Here is a 23311-nt window from a genome sequence, read left to right as displayed (position 1 = left end):
TATATGATATTCATGCATTCACATCTTTATAATTGATGCACAATGTTATTTCAAGTATGTTAAGTATGTTATATTAGTCTTGCATTCATTTAAGCATGATTATTATATATACATCAAGGCAGCATACTTATAATGCATTTCATTAGTTTATTTGCATTCATATTAACTCTTAGGCTTTATACATTATCTTACACATATTAGGAGATGATGTACTTAGCTCATGACCAGCATACTTAGCTCACATTACCATAAACAAACATGGCAGCAAGGTATTTAGCTCGTTTTAGCTCAATATCATGAACTTACCTTGTTTCATTGCACATATAGGTACAATGGAGTGTGATGCACGTTGAGGTAGCTTGGTGAATGATTTGGACGTCATATATAGCTCACAAACAGCTCACAAAGTACAAGGCAGCTCATGGAATGCTAAGGGAAGCTCGATTCAGCTGGAGAAGCTTCAGGCTAGCTAAACTTAGCTAGTTGGACTATTTGAAGCTGAGTTGCTAAAAGTGATGACAAAGGTAGCTGAATGTAGCTGAACATGCTGTTATGGAGCTCAAAAGGACTCGGCTAGGAAGATCATTCACAAACAGCCCCATGCTTGCTAGCTAGCTCAACACTCAAGCTAGCTTGGGAAGACACATGCACGCCTAAGAAGAAGCACATGACCAGCCATCATCCAATGCACATGGGTGCACCACAAGGCTTCCTAGAACACCCATGTGTCGTGCATATGACCAGCCCTCATGTGCCTTGCATGTGAACTCATTTAGGCGCCAAGATGAAGAGCCCTCTCCCTATTCGGCCAAGCATCATCTCCCATCCAAATTGGCGCCAACTTGAGGAGACACAATAACTATTCGGCCAAGGATCATTTCCCTCCATCTAGGGCCGAACCATCCTCTCTTTTAGCATTTAAATTATGTCTTTATAGGGAGATACATAGGCTGGCCGAATCATCTTGTATTTATTCGGCCATGTCTCTCCATTTCCTATAAATAGGAAAACATTACATCATTTGTAAGCACACCTTTTTATTCAATTAAAGTGAGATTATTCTCTTCTTAAGTCCTGGTGACTTTTTATCGACTTATCAAGTATTTTATACTTGTGGCGTCAACCCCTTCCTTTCATCTTGATACTTCTGGTTCCTAGTTCATATAACTAGTGGGTCAAAGTACTTAACACCATCCCTTGAAGAAACAATATAAAGATTGGGTCTCTGCTCTATATAGCATTGGTTCTTCTTTGAGATTTCTTCAAGATACTATCCTCACAACCATCTTTTTATTTCATCACCATAACCATAGCCTTATCAACTATCTTCCGCTTCCATTACTCATTATTTAAATAGCCTACCAATTCACCCATACGTCTACCACCCTTAACCATTCTATTTTGAGCCATTCACTTTGCAGGTTGTTTTGCTTCCTTCCTAGATCCACAATCATTTGAAAAGGTACAAGTACCTTACATCAAGTGGTATCAGAGCTTTGGTGGAAGAAGCAACGTGCAACAATAACAAAAAGAAAAATACAAAAAGAAGTGCAAAAGTGAAGTGCAAAGTGAAAGAAAAAGAAAAAAATCAGCAAAGAAAATTGAAGGACTCAAAAGTCAAAGCACTCAAAAAGAAGAAAAAAAACAAAGAAAAGAAAGAAAAGTTGGAAGCACTCATCAACAATTCTCATCACCAAGCATTTTCAAGTAAGCCTTTAAAATTGATTGTGGTGATAGAAGGTTGTGAAGTGACTTGTGTAAGTAACCCTTTCATTCTCTTCTTTCTAATTTCTAAGCCACCTTTTCAATTATATTTGCTTTCCATTCCTACTAACCATTTGCAGCCGACGCCAAACAAGTGAAATTACTCGATATAGTCTTGAGTAAAAGTTCATTAGAACTTGAGACAAGAGAATTGAGGGAAAAAGGCTAGAGCGTGTGTGAGATCAGAAGAGGACAAGTAAAAGCCATTAAAGTCCTAGAGTGCAAACACGAGCGGATTGAGTGACATCAAGTTTTCTTGGAGTGACTCGTGAGGCTTTGTGAGAGTATATTCTGGTAAGGTCCTACACACATTTCAATTTTTTCCTTATTTGCTAACATGTCTCTTCCATCCAACATTTTTGTAGTCAAAAGGACTTTGAACATTCAAAGTCAAGATGATGAACAGAGAGAGAACATCTTTTATACCAAATGTCATGTGGGAGATAAAGTTTGTGTGGTGATCATTGATGGAGGAAGTTATACAAACGTAGCAAGTACTCACATGGTGGAAAAGTTGGGTCTCAAGACTTCCAAGCATCCTCATCCTTACAAACTTCAGTGGCTCAATGATGTGGGGGAAGCCAAGGTAACCAAACAAGTTATTGTTCCTTTTTCAATTGGAAGATACAATGATGAAGTCCTTTGTGACGTGGTTCCCATGAGTGCAAGCCACCTTATACTCGGGCGTCCTTGGCAATATGATAAGAAGGCTACCCATGACGGATTTTCTAACAAGTACTCTTTCCAACATCAAGGAAAGAAAATCATATTGGTGCCTATGCTTCCAAATCAAGTCCATGAATGTCAGGTTACCCTCAAATCACGTATAGAGGAATGGGAGAAAGCTATAGCCATGAAGAAAGATGAAAGAGAATTTTTGCATGAGAAAAGAGTGGAGAGAGTTGAAAATGGACAAAATGAAAGGATTGAATATGGGAGCAAAGAGGAAAAGGAAAATGAGGGTGAAGAACATATTTTATCTAATCCTACTCCTATTCTTTCTTTTGACGTACAGGACAATCCAATAGACATGTCACTTCAAGTTGAAGATTCAAGAAATATGTCTTTTGAAGAAGCAATAGACGTGACTTTTGGTGATGCACAAGATATGTCCTTTGACATTTCAAAGGATGTACCTCTTGAAATTCAAAAGAATGAGCCAATTGGAATACCAAGAGTTGAGATCATTCAGACTCCAAGAACATTGCACATATTGAAGGGAATTCAACAACCAATGGAGTTTTTCATCATTAAGCAACCAATGCCCATTAAACATCTACCTTGGTTTGCTATTTCCATTCATATTGTTAATAATTTTTCATTTACTAACTTTGATTTATTTTGTAGCAACTTGTTTCATCCTTATGGTGAAGAAATCATACCAACCCTCAAGGCAATCATTTGGAGAGGCACAATGGTGAAAGGACACGATGATTTAAATCAGCCCCAAAAAGTCATTCAAAGAACACTTATCTTCACCAAGAGACGTGATGACTCCAACCAAGAGACAAACCTTTTCACCAACAACCATGGTGAATTAAAAGGAGGAATTGAAGATATAGAGGTCCTTTCCAAGCATTGTGATAATTCAAAGAATAAAGAAAAGGGATCAAGTTGGTTCGTGAAGGGCTATGTCTCTCCTGTTCAAAGGACATGTGATGATTCCCAAACATTGTGTCCTCCCATTAAAGGATGTGAAGTTACCAGATTTGAAGCCAAGAGGTTGAACATATCGTGTGAATCATCTATTGGAGGAAAACATAAGGATTCAATCATTCCTACATCAAGAAGGTCTTCAATGAGAAACTACTTCGATTTGAGGACAAATCGCCTAAAAGAAGGGGAGGATGATACGATCCAAACAAGCTCCAACTTTCTCCATGACTTGAACACACCATGGATGTTCTTCAAAGCTGTTTCTAAGGGAGTTCTTCATTACCCTATCTTATACTATATCATTTATACATTCTATTCTATCATAAGCATGCATTCACATGTTAGTATAAATTATCATATTATTATCCTATGCTTATTTGATCATGTTTTTCATATTATTCAAATATATGTTATGATTACATATCATTTCTTAGGATATTATTATTACATGTTTCCATTTATCATTTATGAATACCATATTATATGATATTCATGCATTCACATCTTTATAATTGATGCACAATGTTATTTCAAGTATGTTAAGTATGTTATATTAGTCTTGCATTCATTTAAGCATGATTATTATATATACATCAAGGCAGCATACTTATAATGCATTTCATTAGTTTATTTGCATTCATATTAACTCTTAGGCTTTATACATTATCTTAAACATATTAGGAGATGATGTACTTAGCTCATGACCAGCATACTTAGCTCACATTACCATAAACAAACATGGCAGCAAGGTATTTAGCTCGTTTTAGCTCAATATCATGAACTTACCTTGTTTCATTGCACATATAGGTACAATGGAGTGTGATGCACGTTGAGGTAGCTTGGTGAATGATTTGGACGTCATATATAGCTCACAAACAGCTCACAAAGTACAAGGCAGCTCATGGAATGCTAAGGGAAGCTCGATTCAGCTGGAGAAGCTTCAGGCTAGCTAAACTTAGCTAGTTGGACTATTTGAAGCTGAGTTGCTAAAAGTGATGACAAAGGTAGCTGAATGTAGCTGAACATGCTGTTATGGAGCTCAAAAGGACTCGGCTAGGAAGATCATTCACAAACAGCCCCATGCTTGCTAGCTAGCTCAACACTCAAGCTAGCTTGGAGGACACATGCACGCCTAAGAAGAAGCACATGACCAGCCATCATCCAATGCACATGGGTGCACCACAAGGCTTCCTAGAACACCCATGTGCCGTGCATATGACCAGCCCTCATGTGCCTTGCATGTGAACTCATTTAGGCGCCAAGATGAAGAGCCCTCTCCCTATTCGGCCAAGCATCATCTCCCATCCAAATTGGCGCCAACTTGAGGAGACACAAGAACTATTCGGCCAAGGATCATTTCCCTACATCTAGGGCCGAACCATCCTCTCTTTTAGCATTTAAATTATGTCTTTATAGGGAGATACATAGGCTGGCCGAATCATCTTGTATTTATTCGGCCATGTCTCTCCATTTCCTATAAATAGGAAAACATTACATCATTTGTAAGCACACCTTTATATTCAATTAAAGTGAGATTATTCTCTTCTTAAGTCCTGGTGACTTTTTATCGACTTATCAAGTATTTTATACTTGTGGCGTCAACCCCTTCCTTTCATCTTGATACTTCTGGTTCCTAGTTCATATAACTAGTGGGTCAAAGTACTTAACACCATCCCTTGAAGAAACAATATAAAGATTGGGTCTCTGCTCTAAATAGCATTGGTTCTTCTTTGAGATTTCTTCAAGATACTATCCTCACAACCATCTTTTTATTTCATCACCATAACCATAGCCTTATCAACTATCTTCCGCTTCCATTACTCATTATTTAAATAGCCTACCAATTCACCCATACGTCTACCACCCTTAACCATTCTATTTTGAGCCATTCACTTTGCAGGTTGTTTTGCTTCCTTCCTAGATCCACAATCATTTGAAAAGGTACAAGTACCTTACATCAAACTCCCCAGCTGAAATAAGGTCATCTTATAGCTCAAATCTTCAGCTCAATCTAACTATGAGCTCACGGCCTCCGGACAACTTTTCACCAATCGTTCCTTGTGCTCTCCTAATCTATCCCATGTAAGTTTCCTTGCTGTTACATGCTCCATTTAGCTCTAATGCAGCTCCCAAGTGTTGGCCGAATGTTCCTACATGCGTAACATAAGAAAAATAAACTAAGTATATAAACTTGTATATTATAAAACTGTGACTATAGGTTATTAAATATTCAATATGTAACATATTAAACAACCTATTATCTAATGGTTCTTTCTCATTAAAAGATTTAAAAACATTAAGGCACTTATGAGAAAGTACTTCCCTGAATTGTTTTGCCTTTGCACGAGTGATAGGTCCTTTGGGCATAACTTCAGGATCCATTTGTGTAGTTGTAATCACATCAGAATGCATAGGAGCTGATAAAATGAATGATAATTATGTTGCCTTGATGTATATGTGATAATCATGCATAAATAAATGCAAGACTAATATAGCAAATTTAACATGCTTGAAATAACATTGTGGATATATGTTGTATGCATGAATATCATTTAACATGGTATTCATAATAAATGATAAATGTAAACATGTAATAATAATATCCTAAGAAATGATATGTAATCATAGCATATATTTGAATGATACGAAGGACTTGATCAACTAAGCATAGGATGAAAATAATAATATGATAACTTATACTAATATGTGAATGCATGCTTATGAGAGAATAGAATGTATAAATTATCTAATATAAGATAGGGTAAGAAAGAACTCCCTTAGAATCAGCAATGAAAAACATCCATAGTGTGATAAAGGTATGGAGAAAATTGGAGCTAGTTTGGATCGTATCAGGTGGTATAAAGGACCTTAACCCACTAGTTATAAGAACTAGGAACCAGAAGTATCAAGGGGAAAGGGGTTGACGCCACAAGTATACAAATACTTGATAAGTCAATAAAAGTCACCAGGACTTAAGAAAGAGAATAATCTCACTTGTATTAATCAAAAAGGTCTCATTACAAATGAAGTATGATGGCCTATTTATAGTTTTCAAAGGGTTTAGGCCGAATAAACACTTGATGGTTCAGCCAAGGTTGAAACCCCTTTGAAAATACATGATTTTTTAATGAAAATACATGATTTAAATGAAGATACATGCTCTTGGCCGAATGGTTATGTGTATGTTCGTCCCTAAGGAAGATTTGAATGCATTTGGAAGTTATTTGGGCACCAAAATTAAGAGGAAAGAGTCTTTGGCCGAATAGGAAGCATCCCTTGGTGTTTTGGCGCCAATTTGATGTCACATGGAGTTTACATGCTTGAATGATGCACATGGCAGCCTACTTGAATGCACATGGGTCTTCTTTCAATGTTTGGGTGAGCTTGAAACCATAGGATGATGTCTTGAAGTCCATGGGCAGCCTAGAGATGAACTAGCTTCAAGGTAAGCTAGGTGAGTGTCTTGGTTGCTAACTAGGCGAGCTATAACTTGATGAACTCAACCTAGTTAGCTTTGGTCTTCTCAGCTCCACAGCTACTCTCCCAGCTACCTTTAGTCTACTTTTCAGCACTTTGGTCCAAAGCTCTCCTCCAGCTAAGTTCAGCTACATGCTAGTTCCTCCAGCTAAGTTGAGCTTTCCTTAGTGTTCCACGAGCTGCCATGATATTTGTGAGCTGTTTGTGAGCTACATATGACGTCCAAATACTCTACCAAGCTGTCCCAACATGTGTCATGCTCCAATGTACCTACATGTGCAAAGAAAACAAGGTAATTCAATGGCATTGAGCTTGTATGAGCTAATTACCTTGCTGTCGTGCATGATCATGGTCTTGTGAGCTATGAATGCATGACATGAGCTAAGTATATCATCATATACTATATATGAGATAATGTATATGAATTAGGAGCTGAATGAATGCAAATGGGCTAACAAATGAATGATTAAGCATGCTGCCATGTCATGAATGTATTGAAACATACTTAGATGAATGCAAAACAAATATGAAACAATAACATGCTTGAAGTATTATTGTGTAGCAATTAATATAAACATGTGGATATGTTATATGCATGAATATCATATAACATGATATTCATAATAAATGATAAATGGAAACTTGTAATAATAATATCCTAAGAAATGATATGTAATCATAACATATATATGAATGATAGGAAAACATGTTGAACTAAACATAGGATGGTATGAATGATATGATAATTTACACTAACATGTGAATGCATGATTATGATAGAATAGAATGTATAAATGATATAATATAAGATAAGGTAAAAAAGAACTCTCTTAGAATCAGCTTTGAATAACATCCATGGTGTGTTCAAGTCATGGAGAAAGTTGGAACTAGTTTGGATCGTATCACATTACCATTTCAACACTATTGAAACGTCCTTCATCATTCATCAAGGTTAATATCCATCATCACCAATGGAGGCTGAATCAACTTACATTGAAAGGATCTTTCTACATCACTTCCGCATCCTACCTTTGATAACAACTCTATCTCTTTCATTTCTTATCATTTCATTTCTTTCTTAATTTCTTATTCCATTTTAATAATTTCTTTCATTTATTTGTGCAGATTAATTATTAATTCAAGTGTGGCATTTGGTGTCTCTTCTAGATCGGGAAACAACAAGGCTGCCAACTTCTCCATAATTGAAGAAGCTTGGATAGCCTCACACCAAGCAGTATTCAGAGCTTAGGTGGATTGACAATCAAAGTGTTGTAACAAAAACAAAAGGAAAGAAGAAAAAAAAAGACTCCTACATCAAATTTGGAGTACAAAAACAAAAGAAAAGAAAGAAGGAATTCAAAAGCAAAAAAAATTCCAGAAAAAGAAAAGTGAAGAAAAGTTGCAAATACTCAAAAGGAAGCAAATTACAATCTACCCAACATCAAACTTGAAGGAGGTATGCTTGTTGTTTCTTGTGAAGGAAGACAGTAAGTGTTACATATTGGGTTGTAAGTTATCTTCATTTCCTTTTTCTTTCATCATTTCTTTTTTCTTTCATCATTTCTATTCATTATCTTATCTTTTCTTACCTATTCTATCTTACCTTTACCATATTCATTTCTATACCATAACCATTTCTTTTAGCTGACGTACAAACAAAGAAACTTGCTTAATCTTGAGTTAGTTCTCTAAAGGACCCAACAAGAGATCATTGAGAGGAAAAAGGAAATCAAGAGGATGAGATCAGAAGGGGGATAAGAAAAAGCCAAGAACATATCCCCGAGTGCAAAAACGAGTGTGAGTGGAGTGAAATCTGAATTTTCTTTGGAGTGGCCAAGTGAGGCTTTGTGAGCGTGCTGATAAGGCTTTCAATATATTTTTATTTCACTAACCATGTCTCAAAGTCCCAAAGGAAATGCAGGACAACCGAACTTGCAAATGTAAGCACTCAATGACAAAATGATGTGAATGTTTCGTGAAGAGTTTGATGCTCTTCATGAAAAGATAGATCAACATCAGGATCTACCACCAGCCCGGAACAATGGTGTTCCTAGGAGACAACAACAACCACCCTTAGAAGAAGATGTTCAAGAAAATATTGACGACAGAGAAAAAGCAGCGTTCCAAGAACCTAGACTGCTATTGTTGGTGACAACTTGAGTAATATCAAGATTAAAATTCCTCAATTCCAAGGAAAGACTGATTCTGAAGCCTATCTCGAATGGGAAAGCAAGGTGGAACATGGTTTTAGTTGCCACAACTATTTCAAGATAAAGAAAGTCAGATTGGCAGCCATGGAGTTCATAGACTTTGCCTTAATATGGTGGGATCAACTTACCCTTAACAGAAGGAGGAATGGAGAAAGACCGGTTTCAACTTGGCATGAAATGAAAGGTATAATGCGGAAACATTTTATTCCTGTCCATTATCACCGAGACTTGTTTAAGAAATTACAGACTCTCAAACAAGGCCAAAGAAGTGTAGATGACTACTATAAAGAGATGGAAGTGGCAATGATCTGAGTCGACATTGAGAAGGTTCGTGAAACAACCATGGCTAGATTTCTTGCCTGACTTAATCCAGAAATTGCCAACACTTTGGAATTGTACCATTACATTGAAATTGATGAGATGGTGCAAATGTCAATGAAGATAGAAAGGAAACTAAAGAGAAGGCATACATCTCAAAATGTTACAACCACACCTCAAAATGGAGTGCAAACAACATAAAGAAGTATACTCCTTCTCCTGTCAAACAACATGCCGAATCTTTAAAGGCTCAGCAAGTGAACAAAGACCCTAACAGAGGAAAACAAACCACTAAACGTTCAAGAGACATTAGGTTCTTTAAATGTCTTGGGAGGGGCCATGTATCTACATAATGTCCTAACCGGAACACAATAATTTTAATTGGAAATGGTGATATCGAATCTGAATATGAAGAAGAAGAAGACCAACAGAAGTCAATGAAGAAATGACAATTGTGGATCTCGTTAATGGAGGAGAAGCTCTGGTGGTTAAAAGAAGTTTAAGTGCACAAGTGACGGAAGACAATGCACAACGAGAAAACATGTTTCATACCCGATGCCATGTGAATGAAAAGGTATGTTTTGTTATCATAGATAGTGGAAGTTGTACTAACATGGCCAACACAATCATGGTGGAAAAACTTGGCTTGAAAATAATGAAGCACCCGAGTCCCATAAGTTACAATGGCTCAATGAACGAGGGGAACTCAACGTTAACAAACAGGTGAAAGTTCCTTTCTCAATTGGCAAATACAAGGATGAGGTTATGTGGGATGCACGCTAGCCATCTTGATACGATCCAAACTAGCTCCAACTTTCTCAATGACTTGATCACACCATGGATGTTATTCAAAGCTGATTCTAAGGGAGTTCTACCTTACTTTATCCTTTATTATCTTCTATATGCATCACTTAATGTTATAAGCATGTTTTTGCTTCTTAAACAATGCTTGAATAATCATATGCTATCATTCACTTGCATACTATATGATTTTCATGCATAACATATGTTTCCAGCCATATGTTAAAATATGATTTTTAGGTTTTTCTAGTGGGGATATTTATTTATTTTAAATTATTGGAAATGGACATCTAGTTGTCTTAAGACTATCCCTTCTTAATATTTTAAAATACATAAATAAAGCCCTTAATCCAATTATGTAATCAGTTAAATTATGCTAATGAGGCTTTTAAACGAAATAAAAATGATACATTGAAGCATTTAAAAAATATAAATACATATATGGACTAAAAAACAATTTTAAGACTATTTTTAACTTTATTTTATTTTAATTTATAAATATATACATATTTTCTAAATATGATATTAAACATAGAACCAAATATTTATTCTAAAATATAATGAAATAAGTGTGTTCCAACAAAACCAGAAATAAGTGTACAAATAATTTAAAATAGTAGAAATTTATTTCAGGAAAATAGATATTAAGTATTACCCCCAACCGAACACCGATATGTAGTTCCCTAGAATTGCATTCATAAAGTCTTACCCTAGACCCAATGGGCGTAAATGCCAACTTGAGGGGATACCTTAGGTCCATAAGGAATTACCAGCTTGATCGAAGTTTAATCTGCAGAGACTCAATAATAAATAATTGATAACGCCACAATATAAATCAGATTAAAAAATAAATAGTAATATAAAAAATCGTGAGACATATATATTTTGCATAATAAAGCAGAGATCAGAGTTCATGTTTTTATTTATGATAACATAGTCAGTCTTTTAAAATCAGAAAAGATATCCATGTGCATAGGGAACACATTAAAGGATTCAATTGTTTTTTGGAAGTACTTGGTAATTATCAGGAAGAGGAAAATGAAACTTCTATAATTTGATATGATTCCCAAAACGAAATTCATATTACAAGGGTTTGATTAGTAACGGATCTAATGAGACATTTAGAAATTGATACTTTAGGACCATTTAGAATTCTTGTGCATTAGAAAGGTATTTATGAACCTTTACATCCTAATTATTTAAGATTCAAATATAACATGAGTAATTCCATTATTCAGGCCATGAAAGTCATTTTATACATTTTAATTCCTGAAGAAATCATAGTGAATTAATGTAATACGGGTATAACGATGATTTGTAGTATTCAGGATTTATGTCAAATTATCATGGTTTATGTCAAATCGAACTAAATAGATCCCAACACTATGATATTTTCCAATTAGTTAGATTGAGATGCTTCATAAATATTTAATTATTAATATTGACTGCACTATTTAATTGAACTGATCACCTCCACAAACCATCATGGAACGTACCTTGAGGAGATAAACATCTATTTAGGGGATATTCTTTCCCATTATTATAATAGTACCAGGGATGGTCATCATACTTAGGTTGTACTCCAAAACCCTTAGGGCGTTACAAAAGTTAAAGCTTCGGTGATATTTTCAGAACTTATCCATAGGCATTCCCTTAATCCAGGACATGAGGATATTTAGTTCATTTTAGTACTCATATATTTCAATCATTTCAAAAAATTTATCCATATAAAGTAATTCCAATAAATTAGTCGTAAGATGTTTTCTGAGTTTTTTCCAATCTTGAGGGTTAGAATATGGTTGTCGGGGGGGGGTTTTCAAACATATTAGGACAAGTATAAATTTTCATGTCTTTTTCACTATCAGAGGTAAACCATGTCATATTTTTATCTCCAGGGCATTTTCATCATATTACACATCCAAGAATTTTAGGTATTAAATCTATAAACAAGCTCAATCGAAAATGAACATTTTGAGATTAACTGTTTATCAAACAATCACTGAGATTAGAACTTCCTACTGGTCTTCTAAAATCTTATACCAATCATTAAAGTCTTCATCAGTTTATCATTAGTTTACCAGAATCAGTATTGGTTCAAAATACTTAACTTTATTGTACGTCCAACCATATATTTTTACGCATTATTCGATCACTAACATGTACCTTAAAACATGCCATAGGTAGTTAAGTATTACCATGATTTTCAAAATATATTGACTAACCATTTAAACTTCATTTGATCACTTTTGAAACTTGAATTCGATGTCCCATAACATCTCGGATACAAAGCTAAAAAAATTCACCAGAAACAAAACTTAAACATGAAAATCATATCGAATCAAAAAATAAAACATTGAAAAGCAACTTATCGACTTTGAATTTAGTGAAATAAACCCTAAAAACTAAATCAAAACGTCATAAAACATAAGGAAAGGTGTTCTTAGAAAACATTAATGATCATTCAACGACGACCAACGGCCAGTGAATGACCAGTTACTGACCAATCAATGGTGGCTAGTCTTAGCTCGGATTGGCGGCTCGGATCGATGGTTTAGATCGGCTCGGCTTGACAGTTTAACTCAGTTCAGGCGATTCAACTTAGCTCAGGTAGTCTGGACTGGTCTGAGCAATGTGGTCCAATTCAGAATGATTTTAGATAATAATGTCTATTCTATCATAAGTATTCATTCACATGTTAGTATAAATTATCATTTATACATTCTATTCTATCATAAGCATTCATTCACATGTTAGTATAAATTATCATATTATTATTTCCATCCTATGTTTAGTTAATCATGTCTTTCATATCATTCAAATATATGTTATGATTACATATCATTTCTTAGGATATTATTATTACATGTTTCCATTTATCATTTATGAATACCATGTTATATGATATTCATGCATACAACATATTCACATCTTTATAATTGATGCACAATGTTATTTCAAGTATGTTAAGTATGTTATATTAGTCTTGCATTCATTTAAGCATGATTCAATTCATTCGTGAAATGGCAGAATGCTTAATCATTCATTTGTTAGCTCACGTGCATTCATTTTAGCTCCTAGGTCTTATACATTAGCTTACATATGTTATATCATTATGTACTTAGCTCATGACGTGCAATGAGCTCACACATTGCTTGTTTTATTTGTTTGGTGATTCCTATAGGTGAAACACAAAACAAGGCATATTATGGTAGCTTGGCTAGCTAAAAGGACAAGCACAACAGCTCACACTAGCTCATGAACATTATGGCAGCTCATTTCATCACATAAGGAGCTTAAACTTAGCTGGAGGAGCTAGCATGTAGCTGAACTTAGCTGGAGGAGAGCTTTGGACCAAATTACTGAAAAGTGGACTAGAGGTAGCTAGAAGTAGCTGGGAGAGTAGCTGACGAGTTGAGAAGACCAAAGCTAACTAGCTTGAGTTCATCAAGCTATAACTCACCTAGTTAGCTACCAAGACACTCACCTAGCTTACCTTGAAGCTAGTTCATCTCTAGGCTGCCCAATGGATGCCATGTCACCTAGATGCATGTTGGAAGCTAATTCACACCTAGTTGTTGCCTATCTTCATTCCATGGACTTCAAGACATCATCCTATGGTTGCAACCTCATCAAAGCATAGCAAGAAGACCCATGTGCATTCATGTAGGCTGCCATGTGCATCATTCAAGCATGTGCACTTCATGTGACAACAAATTGGTGCCAAAACACCAAGGGATGTTTCTTATTCGGCCAAAGACTCTTTCCTCTTCATTTTGGCGCCCAAATAACTTCCAAATGCATTCAAATCATCCTTAGGTCCGAACCAACACATAACCATTCGGCCAAGAGCATGTATTTTCATTAAATTCTTGTTTTTTCATTAAAAATCATGTCATTTTATGAAGGTACAAGGGCTGGCCGAACCAACATGTACGTATTCGGCCAAGTCCCTTCAAAAACTATAAATAGGCCATTATATTTCAATTGTAATCAGGCCTTTTATTTTAATTGAAGTGAGATTTTTCTCTTTCTTAAGTCCTGGTGACTTTTTATCGACTAATCAAGTATTTTATACTTGTGGCATCAACCCTCTTCTTTCATCTTGATACTTCTAGTTCCTAGTTCATATAACTAGTGGGTCAAAGTACTTAGCACCACCCCTTGAAGAAACAATATAAAGATTGGGTCTTTGCTCTCTATAGCATTGGTTCTTCTTTGAGCATTTTTCAAGATACTATCCTCACAACCATCCTTTTTTTGTTTCATCACCATAACCATAACCATTTCAATCATCTTCCGCTCCCATCTCTCATTTATTAAATAACCTACCTATTAAACCATACGTTTACCACCCTTACCCATTCTGTTTTTGAGCCATTCACTTGTGCAGGTTATTTTGCTTCCTTCCTAGATCCACAATCAAATGAGAAGGTAGAATTACCTTACATCAAGCGGTAATCAGAGCTTTGGTGGAAGAAAGCAACGTGTAACAACAGCAACAACAAAAATACAAAAAAAAAGTGCAAGTGAAGTGCAAAGTCAAAGAAATAAAAAAAAAATCAGAAAAGGAATTAAGCACTCCAAAAGAAGAATTTCCAGCACTCAAAAAGAAGAAAAGCAAAGAAAAGGAAGGAAAGAAAGTTGAAGCACTCATCAACAACTCTCATCACCAAGCCATTCAAGTAAGCCTTTAAATTGATTGTGGTGATAGAAGGTTGTAAAATGACTTTGTGTAAGTAACCCCTTTTGTTCTCTTCTTTCTATTTCTAAGACACCCTTTCATTATATTTTTTTTCCATTCCTACTAACCCTTTTGCAGCCAATGCCAAACAAGTAAAAATTTACTTGATACGATTTTGAGTAAAGTTCTCTAGAACTTGAGACAAGAGAATTGAGAGGAAAAAGGCTGAAGAGTGTGTGAGATCAGAAGAGGACAAGTAAAAGTCATTAAGTCCTAGAGTTGCAAACACGAGCGGATTGAGTGACATTCAAGTTTCCTTGGAGTGACTCGTGAGGCTTTGTGAGAGTATATTCTTGTAAGGTCCTACACACATTTTTTCCTTATTTGTTAACATGTCTCTTCCATCCAACATCTTTGTAGTCAAAAGGACTTTGAACATTCAAAGTCAAGAGGATGAACAAAGAGAGAACATCTTCCATACCAAATGTCACGTGGGAGATAAAATTTGCGTGGTGATCATTGATGGAGGAAGTTGTACAAACGTAGCAAGTACTCACATGGTGGAAAAGTTGGGTCTCAAGACTTCCAAGCATCCTCATCCATACAAACTTCAGTGGCTCAACGATGTGGGTGAAGCCAAGGTAACCAAACAAGTGTTGTACCTTTTTCAATTGGAAGATACAATGATGAAGTCCTTTGTGATGTGTTACCCATGAGTGCAAGAAACATTATACTAGGACGTCCTTGGCAATTTGACAAGAAGGCTACTCATGATGGATTTTTCAACAAGTATTCTTTCCAACATCAAGGAAAGAAAATCATATTGGCGCCTCTACTTCCAAGTCAAGTTCATGAATGCCAAATGACCCTTAAGTCACGCATAAAAGAATGAGAGAAAAAGAAAAACATGAAAAGAACCCTTGAAGAATAACATTTTGAGGAGATAAGAACAATTTTAAATGAAACTGTTAGTGTTGTAATAGAAGTCTTGCAAGAGCATCAAGTAGAACAAGTGGAAAAACAGATTGATACGAAGAACATTGGAAAAGAAAGGGAGAATGGAGAGCATGATTCACCTAATAACTCTTTTCCTCCAATTATTACTTTTGTTTTACAGGATAATCCAAGAGATATATCACTTCAAATTGAAGACTCAATGAACATGTCTTTTGAAAAATCAATAGGCGTGACTTGTGGTGAATCACAAGACATGTCCTTTGAGGTTCCAACAATTATGTCTCTAGAAGTTCAAAAAGATGTGTCACTTGAAGTGCCACAAGTTGTGATCATTGAGGCTCCAAGTACTTTACAACTGTTGAAGAGTTTTCAGCAACCAATGGAATTTTTCATCATCAAGCAACCAACACCCATTAAACATCCTCCATGGTTTGCTATTTCCATTCATATTGTTAATAGTTTTTCATTTACTAACTTTGATTTGTGTTGCAGCAATTTGTTTTATCCTTATGGTTAAATACTACCAACCTTAAAGGCAATCATTCGGAGAGGCACAAAGGTGAAAGGAGACATTCAAAGAACAATTATTTTTGCCAAGCGACATGGTGACTCCAATCAAGAGACAAACCTTTTCACCAACAGTATGATGAATTAAAATGACGAATTAAAGAGATAGAGGTCATTTCCAAGCATTGTGATGGTTCAAAGAATAAAGTAAAAGGATCAAGTTGTTTCGTGAAGGGATATGCCTTTTCCATTCAAAGTACATGTGATGGTTCCCAAACATTGTGTCCTCCCATCAAAGGATGTGAAGTTACCAGATTTGAAGCCAAGAGGTTGAACATATCGTGTGAATCATCTATTGGAGGAAAACATAGGGAATCAATCCTTCCTACATCAAGAAGGTCTTCAATTAGAAACTACTTCGATTTGAGGACAAATCGCCTAAAAGAAGGGGAGGATGATACGATCCAAACTACCTCCAACTTTCTCCATGACTTGAACACACCATGGACGTTCTTCAAAGCTGTTTCTAAGGGAGTTCTTCATTACCCTATCTTATATTATATTATTTATACATTCTATTCTATCATAAGCATTCATTCACATGTTAGTATAAATTATCATATTATTATTTCCATCCTATGTTTAGTTAATCATGTCTTTCATATCATTCAAATATATGTTATGATTACATATCATTTCTTAGGATATTATTATTACATGTTTCCATTTATCATTTATGAATACCATGTTATATGATAATCATGCATACAACATATTCACATCCTTATAATTGATGCACAATGTTATTTCAAGTATGTTAAGTATGTTATATTAGTCATGCATTCATTTAAGCATGATTCAATTCATTCGTGAAATGGCAGCATTCATTTTAGCTCCTAGGTCTTATACATTAACTTACATATGTTATATCATTATATACTTAGCTCATGACATGCATTCATAGCTCATATCACAAACACCTCACGGCAGCATTCATTTTACCTTAAATGAGCTCACACATTGCTTATTTTATTTGTTTGGTGATTCCTATAGGTGAAACACAAAACAAGGCATATTATGGTAGCTTGGCTAGCTAAAAGGACAAGCACAACATCTCACACTAGCTCATGAACATTATGGCAGCTCATTTCATCACATAAGGAGCTTAAACTTAGCTGGAGGAGCTAGCATGTAGCTGAACTTAGCTGGAGGAGAGCTTTGGACCAAATTACTGAAAAATGGACTAGAGGTAGCTGGAAGTAGCTGACGAGTTGAGAAGACCAAAGCTAACTAGCTTGAGTTCATCAAGCTATAACTCACCTAGTTAGCTACCAAGACACTCACCTAGCTTACCTTGAAGCTAGTTCATCTCTAGGCTGCCCAATGGATGCCATGTCACCAAGATGCATGTTGGAAGCTAATTCACGCCTAGTTGTTGCATATCTTCATGCCATGGACTTCAAGACATCATCCTATGGTTGCAACCTCATCAAAGCATAGCAAGAAGACCCATGTGCATTCATGTAGGCTGCCATTTGCATCATTCAAGCATGTGCACTCCATGTGACAACAAATTGGCGCCAAAACACCAAGGGATGTTTCCTATTCGGCGAAAGACTCTTTCCTCTTCATTTTGGCGCCAAATAACTTCCAAATGCATTCAATCATCCTTAGGGTCGAACCAACACATAACTATTCGACCAAGAGCATGTATTTTCATTAAGTCTTGTTTTTTCATTAAAAATCATGTCATTTTAGGAAGGTACAAGGGCTGGCCGAACCAACATGTACCTATTCGGCCAAGTCCCTTCAAAACTATAAAATAGGCCATTATATTTCAATTGTAATCAGACCTTTTATTTTACTTGAAGTGAGATTTTTCTCTTTCTTAAGTCCTGGTGACTTTTTATCGACTTATCAAGTATTTTATACTTGTGGCATCAACCTCTTCTTTCATCTTGATACTTCTGGTTCCTAGTTCATAACTAGTGGGTCAAAGTACTTATCACCACCCCTTGAAGAAACAATATAAAGATTGGGTCTTTGCTCTCTATAGCACTGGTTCTTCTTTGAGCATTCTTCAAGATACTATCCTCACAACCATCCTTTTTTTGTTTCATCACCATAACCATAACCATTTCAATCATCTTCCGCTCCCATCTCTCATTTAATAAATAGCCTACCTATTAAACCATACGTTTACCACCCTTACCCATTCTGTTTTTGAGCCATTCTTGTGCAGGTTATTTTGCTTCCTAGATCCACAATCAAATGAGAAGGTAGAATTACCTTACATCAAGCGGTAATCAGAGCTTTGGTGAAGAAAGCAAAAACAGCACAACAACAAAAATACAAAAAAAAAAAAGCAAGTGAAGTGCAAAGTCAAAGAAATAAAAAAAAAATCAGAAAAGGAATTAAGCACTCCAAAGAAGAATTTCCAGCACTCAAAAAGAAGAAAAGAAAGAAATGAAAGAAAGAAAGTTGAAGCACCCATCAACAACTCTCATCACCAAGCCATTCAAGTAAGCCTTTAAATTGATTGTGGTAATAGAAGGTTGTAAAATGACTTTGTGTAAGTAACCCCTTTTGTTCTCTTCTTTCTATTTCTAAGACACCCTTTCATTATATTTTTTTTCCATTCTTAACCCTTTTGCAGCCAATGCCAAACAAGTAAAAATTTACTTGATACGATTTTGAGTAAAGTTCTCTAGAACTTGAGACAAGAGAATTGAGAGGAAAAAGGCTGAAGAGTGTGTGAGATCAGAAGAGGACAAGTAAAGTCATTAAGTCCTAGAGTTGCAAACACGAGCGGATTGAGTGACATTCAAGTTTCCTTGGAGTGACTCGAGGCTTTGTGAGAGTATATTCTTGTAATATCCTACACATTTTTTTCCTTATTTGTTAACATGTCTCTTCCATCCAACATCTTTGTAGTCAAAAGGACTTTGAACATTCAAAATCAAGAGGATGAACAAAGAGAGAACATCTTCTATACCAAATGTCACATGGGAGATAAAATTTGCGTGGTGATAATTGATGGAGGAAGTTGTACAAACGTAGCAAGTACTCACGTGGAAAAGTTGGGTCTCAAGACTTCCAAGCATCCTCATCCATACAAACTTCAGTGGCTCAACGATGGGGTGAAGCCAAGGTAACCAAACAAGTTGTTGTACCTTTTTCAATTGGAAGATACAATGATGAAGTCCTTTGTGATGTGTTACCATGAGTGCAAGAAACCTTATACTAGGACGTCCTTGGCAATTTGATAAGAAGGCTACTCATGATGGATTTTTCAACAAGTATTCTTTCCAACATCAAGGAAAGAAAATCATATTGCGCCTCTACTTCCAAGTCAAGTTCATGAATGCCAAATGACCCTTAAGTCACGCATAAAAGAATGGGAGAAAAAGAAAGCCATGAAAGAACCCTTGAAGAATAACATTTTGAGGAGTAAGAACAATTTTAAATGAAACTGTTAGTGTTGTAAGAGAAGTCTTGCAAGAGCATCAAGTAGAACAAGTGGAAAATCAGATTGATACGAAGAACATTGGAAAAGAAAGGGGAAATGGAGAGCATGATTCACCTAATAACTCTTTTCCTCCAATTATACTTTTGTTTTACAGGATAATCCAAGAGACATATCACTTCAAATTGAAGACTCAAAGAACATGTCTTTTGAAGAATCAATAGCGTGACTTGTGGTGATCCACAAGAAATGTCCTTTGAGGTTCCAACAATTATGTCTCTAGAAGTTCAAAAAGATGTGTCACTTGAAGTGCCACAAGTTGTGATCATTAAGGTTCCAAGTACTTTACAACTGTTGAAGAGTTTTCAGCAACCAATGGAATTTTTCATCATCAAGCAACCAACACCCATTAAACATCCTCCATGGTTTGCTATTTCCATTCATATTGTTAATAGTTTTTCATTTACTAACTTTGATTTGTGTTGCAGCAACTTGTTTTATCCTTATGGTGAATACTACCAACCTTAAAGGCAATCATTCGGAGAGGCACAAAGGTGAAAGGAGACATTCAAAGAACAATTATTTCGCCAAGCGACATGGTGACTCCAATCAAGAGACAAACCTTTTCACCAACAGTATGATGAATTAAAGGACGAATTAAAAGAGATAGAGGTCCTTTCCAAGCATTGTGATGGTTCAAAGAAAAAAAAAGGATCAAGTTGTTTCGTGAAGGGATATGCCTTTTCCATTCAAAGGACAGTGATGGTTCCCAAACATTGTGTCCTCCATCAAAGGATGTGAAGTTACCAGATTTGAAGCTAAGAGGTTGAACATATCGTGTGAATCATCTATTGGAGGAAAACATAGGGAATCAATCCTTCCTATATCAAGAGGGTTCAATTAGAAACTACTTCGATTTGAGGACAAATCGCCTAAAAGAAGGGGAGGATGATACGATCCAAACTAGCTCCAACTTTCTCCATGACTTGAACACACCATGGATGTTCTTCAAAGTTATTTCTAAGGGAGTTCTTCATTACCCTATCTTATATTATATCATTTATACATTCTATTCTATCATAAGCATTCATTCACATGTTAGTATAAATTATCATATTATTTCCATCCTATGTTTAGTTAATCATGTCTTTAATATCATTCAAATAATGTTATGATTACATATCATTTCTTAGGATATTATTATTACATGTTTCCATTTATCATTTATGAATACCATGTTATATGATAATCATGCATACAACATATTCACATCTTTATAATTGATGCACAATGTTATTTCAAGTATGTTAAGTATGTTATATTAGTCATGCATTCATTTAAGCATGATTCAATTCATTCGTGAAATGACAGCATTCATTTTAGCTCCTAGGTCTTATACATTAACTTACATATGTTATATCATTATATACTTAGCTCATGACATGCATTCATAGCTCATATCACACAAACACCTCACAGCTAGCATGTAGCTGAACGTAGCTGGAGGAGAGCTTTCGACCAAATTACTGAAAAATGGACTAGAGGTAGCTGGAAGTAGCTGACGAGTTGAGAAGACCAAAGCTAACTGAGTTCATCAAGCTATAACTCACCTAGTTAGCTACCAAGACACTCACCTAGCTTACCTTGAAACTAGTTCATCTCTAGGCTGCCCAATGGATGCCATGTCACCTAGATGCATGTTGGAAGCTAATTCACGCCTAGTTGTTGCCTATCTTCATTCCATGGACTTCAAGACATCATCCTATGGTTGCAACCTCATCAAAGCATAGCAGAAGACCCATGTGCATTCATAGGCTGCCATTTGCATCATTCAAGCATGTGCACTCCATGTGACAACAAATTGGTGCCAAAACACCAAGGGATGTTCCTATTCGGCCAAAGACTCTTTCCTCTTTATTTTGGCGCCAAATAACTTCCAAATGCATTCAAATCATCCTTAGGGCCGAACCAACACATAACCATTCGGCCAAGAGCATGTATTTTCATTAAAGTCTTGTTTTTTCATTAAAAATCATGTCATTTTAGGAAGGTACAAGGGCTGGCCGAACCAACATGTACCTATTCGGCCAAGTTCCTTCAAAACTATAAATAGGCCATTATATTTCAATTGTAATCAGACCTTTTATTTTAATTGAAGTGAGATTTTTCTCTTTCTTAAGTCCTGGTGACTTTTTATCGACTTATCAAGTATTTTACTTGTGGCGTCAACCCTCTTCTTTCATCTTGATACTTATGGTTCCTAGTTCATATAACTAGTGGGTCAAAGTACTTATCACCACCCCTTGAAGAAACAATATAAAGATTGGGTCTTTGCTCTCTATAGCATTGGTTCTTCTTTGAGCATTCTTCAAGATACTATCCTCACAACCATCCTTTTTTGTTTCATCACCATAACCATAACCATTTCAATCATCTTCCACTCCCATCTCATTTATTAAATAGCCTACCTATTAAACCATACGTTTACCACCCTTACCCATTCTGTTTTTGAGCCATTCACTTGTGCAGGTTATTTTGCTTCCTTCCTAGATCCACAATCAAATGAGAAGGTAGAATTACCTTACATCAAGCGGTAATCAGAGTTTTGGTGGAAGAAAGCAACGTGCAACAACAGCAACAACAAAAATACAAAAAAAAGTGGAAGTGAAGTGCAAAGTCAAAGAAATAAAAAAAAATCAGAAAAGGAATTAAGCACTCCAAAAGAAGAATTTCCAGCACTCAAAAAGAAGAAAAGCAAGAAAAGGAAAGAAAGAAAGTTGAAGCACTCATCAAACAACTTTATCACCAAGCCATTTCAAGTAAGCCTTTAAATTGATTGTGGTGATAGAAGGTTGTAAAATGACTTTGTGTAAGTAACCCCTTTTGTTCTCTTCTTTCTATTTCTAAGAAACCCTTTCATTATATTTTTTTTCCATTCCTACTAACCCTTTTGCAGCCAATGCCAAACAAGTAAAAATTTACTTGATACGATTTTGAGTAAAGTTCTCTAGAACTTGAGACAAGAGAATTGAGAGGAAAAAGGCTGAAGAGTGTGTGAGATCAGAAGAGGACAAGTAAAAGTCATTAAGTCCTAGAGTTGCAAACACGAGCGGATTGAGTGACATTCAAGTTTCCTTGGAGTGACTCGTGAGGCTTTGTGAGAGTATATTTTGTAAGGTCCACACACATTTTTTTCCTTATTGTTAACATGTCTCTTCCATCCAACATCTTTGTAGTCAAAAGGTCTTTGAACATTCAAAATCAAGAGGATGAACAAAGAGAGAACATCTTCCATACCAAATGTCACATGGGAGATAAAATTTGCGTGGTGATCATTGATGGAGGAAGTTGTACAAACGTAGCAAGTACTCACATGGTGGAAAAGTTGGGTCTCAAGACTTCCAAGCATCCTCATCCATACAAAACTTCAGTAGCTCAACGATGTGGGTGAAGCCAAGGTAACCAAACAAGTTG

The sequence above is a fragment of the Hibiscus syriacus genome, unplaced genomic scaffold, assembly GCF_006381635.1.
Source record: "Hibiscus syriacus cultivar Baekdansim isolate YM2019G1 unplaced genomic scaffold, ASM638163v2 tig00110151_pilon, whole genome shotgun sequence".
In the NCBI taxonomy this organism is placed as follows: Eukaryota; Viridiplantae; Streptophyta; class Magnoliopsida; order Malvales; family Malvaceae; genus Hibiscus; species Hibiscus syriacus.
The sequence above is the reverse complement of the archived record's forward strand: the minus strand, read 5'-3'. Positions refer to the sequence as shown.